This window comes from Loxodonta africana, chromosome 6, assembly GCF_030014295.1.
Source record: "Loxodonta africana isolate mLoxAfr1 chromosome 6, mLoxAfr1.hap2, whole genome shotgun sequence".
Taxonomy (NCBI): Eukaryota; Metazoa; Chordata; class Mammalia; order Proboscidea; family Elephantidae; genus Loxodonta; species Loxodonta africana.
Genome location: NC_087347.1, coordinates 131,894,435 through 131,907,475, shown reverse-complemented (window position 1 = coordinate 131,907,475; position 13,041 = coordinate 131,894,435).

Sequence of the window (13,041 nt, the reverse complement as noted above, 5' to 3'; positions counted from 1 at the left end):
TTACAAGAGATAAAAAGAGAGAGAAGCAAGCAGAGATAAGGAACTCTATAGCACCAAGAAGAGAGGAGTGGAGCAAGTCCTTTGGAACTGGGGTCCTTTCGCTGAGAACCTCCTAGAACCAGGAGACACAAAGAGAGCTGTAACAGCAAAGATGGCACAAGACAGCAAGAAGCGGTGGGATAGAAACGGTGGTGACAGAACCAGGAGACCAGCTCAAGATGGCTCGGGAGGCAACCCATGGAGAGATAGAGAACTGAGTGCCTTCAGACAAGAGGCTTCCTGGAGAAGTAGGGTGCCTCTGGGCACTTATCTGCAGAGAACAGGCTGAGGGGCAGAAGGACCAAGGACCAGAGAAAGGCCTGCTTGTGGGCACTGCTGAGAAGAGGCTATCCTGTTCAACATGGACCTTCCTCAAGAGGAGACAGAAGGAGAAAGCTTTCCCTGTAAGCTAATGCTCTGAATTGGGACTTCTAGCCTTCTAAGCTGTGAGAAAGTACATTTCTGTTTGTTAAAGCCATCCACTTCTGGTATTTCTGTTATAGCAGCACTAGATAACTAATAGAGGGGGAAACGGAGGATTAATGATGATGGAAAAATTGCATTGATTAAAGGTAGAGTTGCACAGCTGATTATTGTAATTGCTGTGAATAAGTTGTACGTCTATAAAAAGTTGAATTGGCAAAAGTTATGTGATAGATATACTTAAAACAAATGACAAAAAAAAAAAAAAAGAGTAGCTGCTGAGGCTGCTTATGTACAACCAAAAACCTCATAGGATTCAGTGCCTTGGTTTGGAGGTCACGGTTTCATGGTTTCACGGAACATTCCAGTTAATTGCCTTAATAGTGTTTATAGTGCTTTAGTTCTACCTCCTAGTTCATTGTGTAGTACAGCTTGTAAGCAGCCATCCAAGGCACAACGATTGACCTCTATTCACCTGGAGCAACAGAGGAAGAAGGAGAGTCAGGAACAGGAGGAAGGTAGGGAATAAGTGGCTAATTGCCACTGTGAACATCTGCCCCCCTTGCCACGAGACAAGAATAACTGGATGGGACCCAGCTACCGTTACTGAACATTTTAATGAAAAATTCTATAGAAAAATCTTGATCAAAAAGGGAAATACGCAGAATAAAATTTCAAATTCTCATGGAATCCAGATTTTCTGGAGTCATTCAGGTTGGATGAACCCCTGAAACTATTGACCTGAGATAATCTTTAAACCTTAAACCAAAAATATTCCCTGAAGTCTTCTCAAAACCAAACAATAGTTTAGCTTAACTTCTAAAGAATGTCTGCCTTGAGCCTTGTACTCTTTCAAGATCTAAGTGTATGGGATCAAACTGACAACAGTAACTCAAAAGGCTAGATAAAAAAACTTAGGGGACAGTGAGTTTTTGTCAATGGGGGAGGGACAACTCCAGAAAGGAGTATGAGAATGGTCGCACAACTCGAAGAATGCAATCAATGTCACTGAATTGTACATGTAGAAACTGTTAAATTGGTATATGTTTTCTGTGTATATTCTGAACAAAAACAACAAAATAAATAAAATATTAAAAAATCTATTCAAATATATATGAATATTTTAGTGTATTTCAAAATTTGTGTAAATTGGCAAACAAAAGAGAAGTCTCCATAAACTCATTAATATAAAATAAAATAATTTTCATGATTTTGCCCCTTTTGCTTTATCTATTTTTCCCCCTCTTATTTATTTGTTTATTTTCTTTGTGGAACATTTTAAAGCACAGAAAAAAAAAGGCCACTCCTAAATATTTCAATAAGAATATTACAAAAATAGGGACTTGTACTTATAAAACCACAATACCATTATATCTAACTTTGACAAAGTTAAATATAATTTTCTGATGTCACCTCTCATTTAGTCTATAGTACCAAAACTCTTTCAAAATGTATTTTACACTTGTTTTTTTGAACCAGGACCCAAAAATTATTGTATAAGTTTAAAAATGAGAAATTAATAATTCAAACCCACAACTCAAATAAGACAGTATATTACAGTGAAAAATGTGGTCAAATGTTCAACCTCTACAAAAAGTAAATTAAAATAATATTAGGAAAATATTTACGTTATTAAGGCAATGCTTATGTTATCAAGGGACTGCAGTGGCACAGTGGTTAAGTGTTTGGCTGCAAGTCAAAAGGTCGGCTGTTAGAATCCACCCACTGCTCCTTGGAAACCCTGTGGGGCAGTTCTACTCTGTTCTATAGGGTGGCTATGAGCCAGAACTGACCAGACAGCAATGGGTTTTGGAAATGTTATTAATGTTATTAAGGAAACACGTATTAATGTTCATTTAAAATCAATAATGTTTAAATCACACTATGCAGCCTTAGTAAGGCTTTGGAGCACTGAATACCATTTTACATTGCCAGGAATTTGGAGAATCAGAGCAATTGCCTTTGACATAAGTATATCCTGAGAGGGAATGAAAGCTAGAAGAAAATATTCTTCCCATTTAATATCACATACCCACTCCTGGACATTTATGCCAAGGAAATAATCCAGACAAAGTGAAACAAAGTAAATATGTATGTATATAGATTTTCATAGCAGTGCAATTTTTAAGGGCAAAACACAATGGGGAAACAGAATAACCCCCAATATTGCATAAGTTAATATCCTATATTAACTAAACGTGGCATTATGCAGTCATAAAAATGATTATATAGGTTATAAAGTAACAAGTACAATTTTAAATATATAAAATTAACTTAAAAAAAGAACACAATTACATGTATATTTTAACTATAACATATAACTTTGATTACTTTTGAAAGAGAACACAAAAAAAAGGAAAATGATTATGTTAGTGTTGGTTGGGTATGAGTAAACTTTAGGAAAAAACAATTTTTTTTAAATGTTTCTGCACATACAGCAATTAGCAATGATCTCACCACTCCAAAATATCAACTATTTAATATTTTGGTAGGTTAAATAGGATTTCAGAAGTGCTTCCAGACTAAACAAGTATATATATATGTATGTGTGCGTTATGTGATTTTGTTGTCTATTCTTTGACATATCAAAAGTGCTTCCTCATACCAGTAAATATTTTTATAAATAGTTTAAATCAAAATTGTTCTACTGTTCTCTATTGTTGAACAATTAGTGTACTTACAATGCTTCCTTAGCAATAATAATAACCACAGGAGTAGTTACCACAAAACAAGCAGCCATTACAGGTTGATCTCTAAGACGCAGCCTCCACAGGCTTTTTCTCTAACCCTCTACGTTACTGGCTTTCATTATCTCCATTTTAATCAGTAGGAAACTGAAGACACAGACATTATTGAGGTGCACGATAGAACTATCAAACCACTGAGCCAAGATTCAGATCTGCGTCATCCTGGTTGGAAAGCTCGTGCTTTTCCGTATGTAGTTGCTGATCAAACTTATGTGAGCCTTAGGTTCACATCACTGATTATAAGACAAAAATCCTTGTCAGTGAAATTACTGCTCCAGAGAATTACATTATATGAAGTAGCAGAGTCAGAAGCCACCCAGCTTCCGGAGAGGGGAAGAGAATCAAGATCAGTACAGAGTGGATTCCTATGAGACGTACTTCACTCTCCAACCTTGTTGCCTATTCTGACACCAGCTGTCCTCCCCACAGCACTCTCTACTTCTCTGCTGAGTTAAAAAACTGTTACAGTGGTCACACAGAACTCACAAATCATGCCCACAGTTATGGGGTTTATTAGGGAAGTAACAGTGTACAATTCAAGATCAGGATCAACTTGGAATTAATAGGAACAATACAGGACAAGATTAGCTTTGTCATTCAGGACAGTTCTCAGTTCCTGCTCTGCTGTACCCTCAGACAGCCTGTGCTTCTTGGTCTTGCTCACAGGCTGGGCCCCCACTCAGGCGTCTGCCACCAGGTGCTGCTTAGCCTGGCCTCTGCCCTGCTCCAGCAAGTGTTACAGCTCTTCAACTTCATGGACAATTGCCTGGGGGCAACCTGCTCTGACAGCATACTTCCTGCCTGAAGGCCCACACATCTCTCTCTGGCTGGGTAGCCCACCACAGCCATCGTGAACTGTTCTGGTTCCTGGTGGCTTGTGCCACTGCAACTCCTGCTCATGCCGTTGCCATGCTGTCTATCACCGTTTTTGTATCTCAGCAGGCTCTTCCCTGGGTCTAGGAGGTTCTCAGCACAAGAACCCCCAGTCCAAAGAACGTGCTCTGCTTCAGGTTCTTCTTCTTGATGGAAGCAAGGCTCCCGCAATCTCTGTGCTATTGGCTTTTTGATAAGCCTACTCCTCTCATCAAGACCACAAACTGACAAATCCTCCCAGTAGACCACAGCTACCTAATTACTTAGTAACCTACCAATGCCCTGAAGGGTTTTATGCTCCTAACTGGCATAGTAAACTGTCAAATCCCTGCAAGAGTTTTACACCCTTTATTTGCATGTTAAACGTCCGATTCCTTTGCAAGACTGTGGCCTTGCAAATAATCTTGGCAGAACTACAAACCAAGTGCCAAAAAGGTCATATATAAGGAGAAAGCCAATGCACTGCTCATTATTTTTTTCAGAATTTTATGAAAATGTTCAAATCTGCCGGGTGCTCCTTGGAAACTCTATGGGGCAGTTCTACTCTGTCCTATAGGGTCGCTATGAGTCGGAATAGACTCAACGGCACTGGGTTTTTTGGGTTATGAAAATATTGCCAAAAGGATTTCAAAACCACTTTGCCATATAAATATATATTTTACATATGTATAGATATAATCCTATAGGGTCACTATGGGTCAGATTTGACTCAATGGCACTGGGTTATATATATAATATACATATGGCAAATATACCATATATAAAAAAATATATAAAATGTAATATAGAATATAATGTATTGTGCGTATGTGTGTGTGTTTGGGTATGCGTATCCTCGTAAAACTCTAATAATGTTGGTGAAAAATATTTCATGTTTGTTTTCATTCTTTGTTAGTACTAAGGATATACAATTTTTCATATGTTCATTGGTCTTTACATTTCTTTTAAGAATATTCACTGTAGAAAATTTATAAACAATAAACAACCAAAAGGACTTTGAAAAAGCACTACAAACATTTTTAAAAAGCATCATCAGCACTTTGAGTGGTTTTTCCTATTTTTTTTAACATTTTTCTGAATATGTGCTATGTATGTACATATAGATAAGGACTTTCTTTTCTTTTTGCAGTTAATTCTATGGTATAAATATTGGAAAATGCAGATGAAACAACTTATCTTTTTAACTACAAATGCATAGGACATGCTACACCAGCTATTCTAGAACAATTTATTAGACTAAGATTTTTTTATGAAGCAGTTTGTATGGTATCGTTGTCAGGATTTTACATATTAACCTCAATGCCTGATATTACAATAGCTGAATGGATGTCACTTATTTGATCAACTGTCCATTAATGGACAATTCAGTTGCTTCCAGTTTATCACTGTTTTAATTATCCACTTGAACATGGTCATGGCTTTTTATGGTTGCACATCTGTTTTTGGTTTCTGTGAATTTCCACATTCTAGAAGTTGAAATGCTGAGTCAAAAAAAAATTTTTAAAGTAATATTAATCATTATTAATAAATTGCCCCTCAGCAAGTTTATATATATATATTTTTTAATTCTAATGAAGAGCCCTGGTGTCTGAGTGGTTAAGAGCTTGGCTACTAACCAAAATGTCAGCAGTTTAAATCCACCAACTACTCCTTAGAAGCCTTATGGGGCAGTTCTACTCTGTTGTAGAGGGTCATTATGAGTTGGAATTGACTTGATCCAATGAGTTTGGAAACCCTGGTGGGGTAGTGGTTAAGTGCTAGGGCTGCTAACAAAGAAGTCAGCAGTTCAAATCCGCCAGGCACTCCTTGGAAACTATGTGGGGCAGTTCGACTCTGTCCTGTAGGGCCACTATGAGTCAGCATCGACTCGACAGAGGTGGGTTTGGTTTTTAGTGGATTGTTGGGATGCCAACTTGTAAAAACTGGATGTTTGTGGGGAAAGGAGATAAATTTGACAGTGAAAAATAGCAAAATCTTGTGGTCCTTTTTTTTCCTTCAATTAATAATATGAATAGAAATCTTATACATCTATTAACCATTTTATCTTCTCTTTTATGAAATGTTTGTGTATTGCTTTTGTCCATCTCTCTATAAGGGAAGGGATACTATTTACTTATCAATTTGCATAAGTTATTTAGGAATTTATAATATTAATCCCTCATTTTTCTAATTTGTGTATATTTTCCCAGTTATTTAACTTTTAATTTAATTTTATGTTTTAACAAGGAAAATTTAAAAACATATTTTACAATTAGTTGTATTATCTTTTATTTTAATAAATCATTTTCCCTTTTGTATCAAATAAGTATTCATTTCTATTTTCTTCTTTTACACTTTAATGTATCTAAAATTTATTTTCATCTAAGATTTGTGTTAAATATGCAATCAGTATTTGTTTATAACTATGTTTTCATATTTTATTTGATTGGCTGGAATTTCCAGGCCAATATTTAAGGCTTGTGATAGAAGCTTACATTTTTATGTTCCTTATTTTAGTTCAATGATTTCAGTATTTAACTGCTCATTTTGAGTTTGACAGATTTAATTACACTCTTTTGGCATGCTGGATATAGGATCTTCCATTATTAATAGGTTTGTGAGTTAAGGGTTTTATTGTTATTAAAAGTTTATAAAGAGGTTACATATGATTTTAATATGAGACGCATTAATAGTGCAGACTCAGGCTATCTGGATTCTTTCTCATCTCTAGCACTGAGATAATTATGTAATGCAATGAGAAAGTAATTCTGCCATGAGAATGCAGGTAGCGCTATTAGTAACCATATGGCATATAGATGTGATACAGTACCGCCTTTCCTGGTACTGAGCCCTGTTTACATTGCCTGCTTAAATGATACCAGTTCATGGTGTGTTACTATTGGCTTCAACTTGTATTTTATTTAGATTATTTCATTTTATCAACAGATGGGATTAATTTATAAGATTTGGGGGAGACATCTTTCCGGGTTTGTTATGGGAGTTATAATAACATTATAAAATAAATTTAGAAGGTCTGCTCATATAATAAAATAATTTATTTAATATTGGAACTACCTATTCTTATAAAGATTTTACTTAACAAATAGTTATTATTAATATCAACAATATAATATTAATTTTTAAAATAATATTTCATTTAATATGGTTATTACAAAAATATAAACAAGACAATCTGGTTTTCTAAAATCAGGTTTTGACTTATTTGGACAAATTGTGAAGTTTTAATATTTCTCAATTCCTATCAGAAAATTTATTTACGTGAGTGTACTTTAGCGTGTGCTTGGCCCTAATACAGAAATCTACAAAGAGAAGGGTTTTACCATGTTTAGGATATTGAAAATGAGAGAGAAAGAAAGGATTCCTGGAGTTGCCTCTTCCTTTAAGGTGGCGGTCTTATAGGGAAGTCAAGGGCTGGTACCAGAGAGGGCTTGTGCAAATTTAGGAATAGGCTTAAACCTTAAACATAAAAGATTCATACGTATATCACCTTTTGTTTAGCAAGGTATGACTGAATTGCTTCAACAAAACCATTCAATAATACCCTCTGGATATATTTAGCCCAACCTTGGTGTCAGAATTCATGGAATTTGAAATAATGTAAAGGTAAAGGAAGTGAGTGGGAAAACACAGACACTGTACAGCAGCAGATGGTACAAGAAGAACATGTGGATAGAAAATTGATCACAGTTCCTTGGTTATTCTCATCTGTGTAACTTCTATGAACCTGCTCTCCTTTCTGACAAGCCTTGAATTCTTTTTTTCCAGCTAAATGCTACCCAAATTTTATGATCAGAGAACTCTTACTGTGTGTAAATTGGTGTCATAATTTTTATTGCCTTTCTCTGGAATTTAACCATGTGGTCTTTTACACATCATTTGGAAGAAGAAAGAGGAGGAGGAGGTGAAGAAGAAGAAGAGGAAGAAGAACAAGAAGAAGAGGAGGAAGAAGAAAAGAAAAAGGGGAAAAAAACTCCCTAGTGGAAAATTCTTTTCCTTTGATGTTTCAGGCTCTTGCCGTCTATGTTCTTATTTTATTATTATTTACTTAATCAATTGATATCCATTGCTTTTAACCAAAGTATTAGCACTTTTTCATATGATTGTTGGTCATTTGTTTATCTTCCATTATGAATTAAGCATTTATATTGAGTTGTTTGTATATTTTTTTACTGAGTGTAAGAGTTTTTTTAAATACATTTTTGTGCAAGTCTTTGTTGGATAAATTTCTTGCAAATATTTTCTCCTTGTCTGTTAATTACTGAACAAAGTCTTTGGATTACCAAAATAATTGTAGCCAACATGTAGAAAGTAAACTAAATCAAACGAGTTTTTCAATTCCAACTCATGATAACCCCATATGGCAGTCAAACTGCTCCATAGGGTTTTTAAGCCTGTGACCTTTCAGAAACAGACTGCCAGGCCTTTCTTCTGAGTCACCTCTTGGTGAGTTCAAACCATCAATCTTTCAGTTATAGTTGAGTGCTTAACCATTTGCACCACGTGGGGATGTTATATAGAGAGTATCTATGTGTACACATAGAGTATCTACATATACACACACAAACACACACATACATTTCTCTGTATATACACATATGAGGAGCAAGAAGCTAATTTCTCATTTGTGATTTCTGAATTTCCCTGTTTTTTGTTTTTTTCTTTTTCTTTCTTTTTTTTTTTTTGTACCAGCATTGTCATTCCCAGGCTACAAAAAAAATAAAACAAATAAAAGCACTTGAAATTTTGGTCTCTGTACATAGTTTGGAGCCCTGGTGGTGCAGGTTAAGAGCTACAGCTGTTAGCCAAAAGGTCAGCAGTTCAAATCCACCAACCACTTCTTGGAAACCCTATGGGGCAGTTCTACTCTGTCCTATAGGGTCACCATGAATCAGAATCAACTCAACAGCAATAGGTTTGTTTTTTCAGTACATAGTTTAATCATTTGCATTGTATATTCACATATTCAATGAAACTTGTGAATCACCACGCAATCCAGAAGAATTCACATGAGTGACAGAATTCTATTATATCTTACTCAACGTCTAGGTCCAATTAAAAATTATTGACCAGAGTCTGTTTTCAATACTCCCTTCTCTTAATATTGATAACACCACACTCTCCCTGGTAGTTTTGAACCAGCTGATTGCTCTTCTCAATATCCTTGTAAGTTTTTATTCCACCTCTAAATATTGGCAAATCCAAGATTCAGCCCATTGACACATTCTCTTCTTCATTTTCATTATTCTGCTAATGAAGTCCCAAGGAAGCCCAGGTACCTATCTCCAGCCTGGACCACTAAACTGAAAAACAGAAGTGGGTATCCAGTTAACTTATTCACTTACCGTATATTGTTGTTATTACGTGCCATTGAGTCAATTCCTACTCATAGTGACCCTATGTACAACAGAATAAAACACTGCCAGGTCCTGCACCATCCTCACAATCCTTGTTATGCTTGAGCCCATTGTTGCAGTCACTGTGTCAATCCATCTCCTTGAAGGTCTTCCTCTTTTTTGCCGGCCCTCTACCAAGTCTGATGTCTTCCTCCAGAGACTGACTCCTCCTGATAACATGTCCAATATATGTGAGATGTAGTCTCACCATCCTTGCTTCTAAGGAGCATACTTGACAACTTCAATCTTTTCTCTGTTCATGTTGTTGCTTACTGGTGCAGCTGTGAGGATTTTTGTTTATGTTGAGGTGTAATCCATATTGAAGGCCGTGGTCTTTGATCTTCATCAGTGAGTGCTTCAAGTCCTTTTCACTTTTAGCAAGTGAGGATGTGTCATCTGCTGATGAAGTTACCTCGGGTTGTTAATGAGTCTTCCTCCAATCCTGGTGCCCTGTTCTTCCTCATATAGTCCACCTTCTCAGATTATTTGCTCAGCATACAGATTGAATAGGTGTGGTGAAAGGATACAGCCCTGAAGCATAACTTTCCTGACTTTAAACCATGCAGTGTCCCCTTGTTCTGTTTGAACGACTGCCTCTTGACTTGCGTACAGGTTCCTTATGAGCACGATTAAGTGTCCCAGAATTCCCATTCTTTGCAATGTTACCCATAATTTGTTATGATCCACACAGTCAAATGCCTTTGCATAGTTAATAAAACACAGGTAAACAACTTTTGGTATTCTCTGCTTTCAGTCAGGATCTATATGACATCAGCAATGATATCCCTTGTTCCACAGCCTCTTCTGAATCTGGCTTGAATTTCTGGTGGTTCTCTGTTGATGTACCACTACAGCTGCTTTTGAATAATCTTCAGCAAAATCTTAAATTTACCATGTTCAAATTTGAACTCTTGACTTATATGCACCACCAAACAGATTTCTGTCTTAGTTCTTACCCATTTCGCTAAAGGCCACACCAGTGATCAAGCTGCTAGGCCCAGGAAACTAGCACTTCTCCTTAGTTCCTTTCTTTCTCTTAACTGCCACATAATTTTTATTAGCAAATTCTCTAAATGTTATGCTGTGGGGATTGTTACAGACTTCAGTAACCAACCGCCCTCTCTGTGACCCTGCAGGATCTCTTATCTGGCTTCCTGTCTCAAGTCATCCCTTAGCACTCTCTTCAGAGCTCACTGTGCCCCCACTACATCCCCCACTACATCCACCTTCCTTCTGTCCTCTGAACACTCATGTTTATTCAACATTAGGGTCATTGCTCTAGCTGCTCACTGTGCTAGGAATGGTCTTTCCTCATATCTTTACATGATTGTCATCCCTTTTAATTCAGGTCTTAACAGAAGGTCTACCTTTTCCTAGAAGCTTTGGTTATCCTCCTCCCCTACCTAAAACACAAGCCTGCCTTCTTATATCACCCTGTTTCATTTCTGTCACAGAACTAAAAAAAAAAGTCTTTCCTCTCTATGTGTCCTCTTTGTTGTTGTTAGCTGCTGTCAAGTTGGCCCCTGACTCACAGTGACTTGTATGTGTAACAACATTGGACCATTGTGACACATAAGCTCTTCATAGGCTGATTTCTGGCTGTTGATGGCCAGACCTTTCTTCCTAGTCTATCTTAGCCTAGGAGCTTCTCTGAAACCTGTTTGGCATCATAGCAACATGCAAGTCTCCACTGACAAATGAGTGGTGGCTGCACTTGAGGTGCACTGGTAGGAATTGAACCTGGGTCTTCCTCATGGAAGCCAGGAATTCTACCACTGAACCACCACTGCCCCCTATTAGACTGTTAACCATCAAGACAGCAGGGGACTCTTCACTCTTCTTGATCACTACTACATCCCTTAAGTCTAGATTGATGACTGATACATAGATGGGATTCAGTGATGTTTTATGAAATAAACAAAGTACATGTATTAAGGGAATGGAAATTAAAACCTCAATGAGATGCCACTTCACACCCACTAGGATGGCTATATTTAAAATGTTAGTTAATAAAAAATTATTGGCGAGGATGTAGAGAAATTTAAAATAATAGAGTCATTTGGAAAAAAGTCTGGTAATTCCTCAAAAATTTAAATATTGAGTTCCCATTTGACCTCAGTAATTCCACTCTTAGAAGGAGAGAAGAAAAATAAAAACATACATCCACACAATAAATTATACATGAATGTATACATGAAGGTAATATAATGAGGAATTATAATGAGGAATTTTAATATAGTCTTCTCGGATTTTGATACCTTGAATACAGAAAAAACTAAATGAAGTTATAAAGGGCTGGAAATGCTCAAGTCTTAGTAAGTATATTATAACAATAAAAAATGTATGCCAAACAGAAAGAAAATAAACATAATTTTCAAGTCTCCAAACTACAGTTTCAAATGTTAAATATTTAAAAAAAAAAACCTGTCAAAATAAAATTTTAGAAATGTCTCAAACAATAATCTCTGGCCATAATTAAATACAATAAAGGTATCAAAAAATACACAGATGAAAATTAAACCAATTCTGCGTCAATAAAAAAAGCAAAATTGAAATTAGACTGGATGCAAAAACAAATATACACAAAAGACCTGTGGAATGAGGCCAAAGTAACATTTGAAAGTAAATTAATAGGCCTAAAACTTTAGTTCTTAAACTCAGTCATGTACAATAACCGCCACCGTTAGTTCGGATTCGAGAAATTTGGCTTAGGGACAGAGGATCTGCCTCTTTAACAACCAATCAGGCTGACACTAATGAAGTGGTCAGTGAGCAGCACTTTCAGAATCACTGGGAACAGAGAAGCCTATGATGAAAGGCATAAATGTATCGCCTCACCTTTCCTAAATTCACATATCACTTCTCAGAAATAACCTCCTTCAACTCTTCCTGCCTCAAGTATTCCTAGCAGCTACTTGTGCAACTCCATCTTTATTTCTTGATTTAACATTTTGGGAAATGTCTCCTGTTTCCCTCATATTTCCTGAATGAATGATTGAACATGAATGCAGAGGTGCCATCTTGGTTGGAGACACACACCTGTGGCAATAATAAGCCGTGGACAAGCAGGAGATCACCCAGGGAAAGAGTGAAAATGGCGATGGGAAAGTAGCCTGGCCCTAAACTCTGGTAGTAGAGCCCAGGAAAGGGTGAGGAAGAGCCAGAAAAGGACACTGAGAAGGAGGGTCACTAAAGTACAGGATGTAAGTGTTTCCAGGAGCAAATTTTCCATCATAAAATCCTACTGATATATAGACTAAATTGAGAACAAAATGGTTTTCCTTGAATCTCAAAATACACAGGTCTTTGATGAGCCTCACAGAAGCAAAAAAGTAAGAGAAGAACCCTTATGAACTAACTGTGTATTGTTAAGGGCTGGATATTAGAGGGAGTCCCTAGTGGTGCAATCTGTTAAGCAATCAACTACTAATTGAAAGGTTGGCAGTTCAAACCCACCCAGAGGTGCCTCAGAGGGAAGTCATTGAAAACCCTATGTAACGCAGTTCTTCTTCGCAGCACTTGGGGTCTCCATGAATAGGAATTAACCTAGAAACTACTAACTTGGT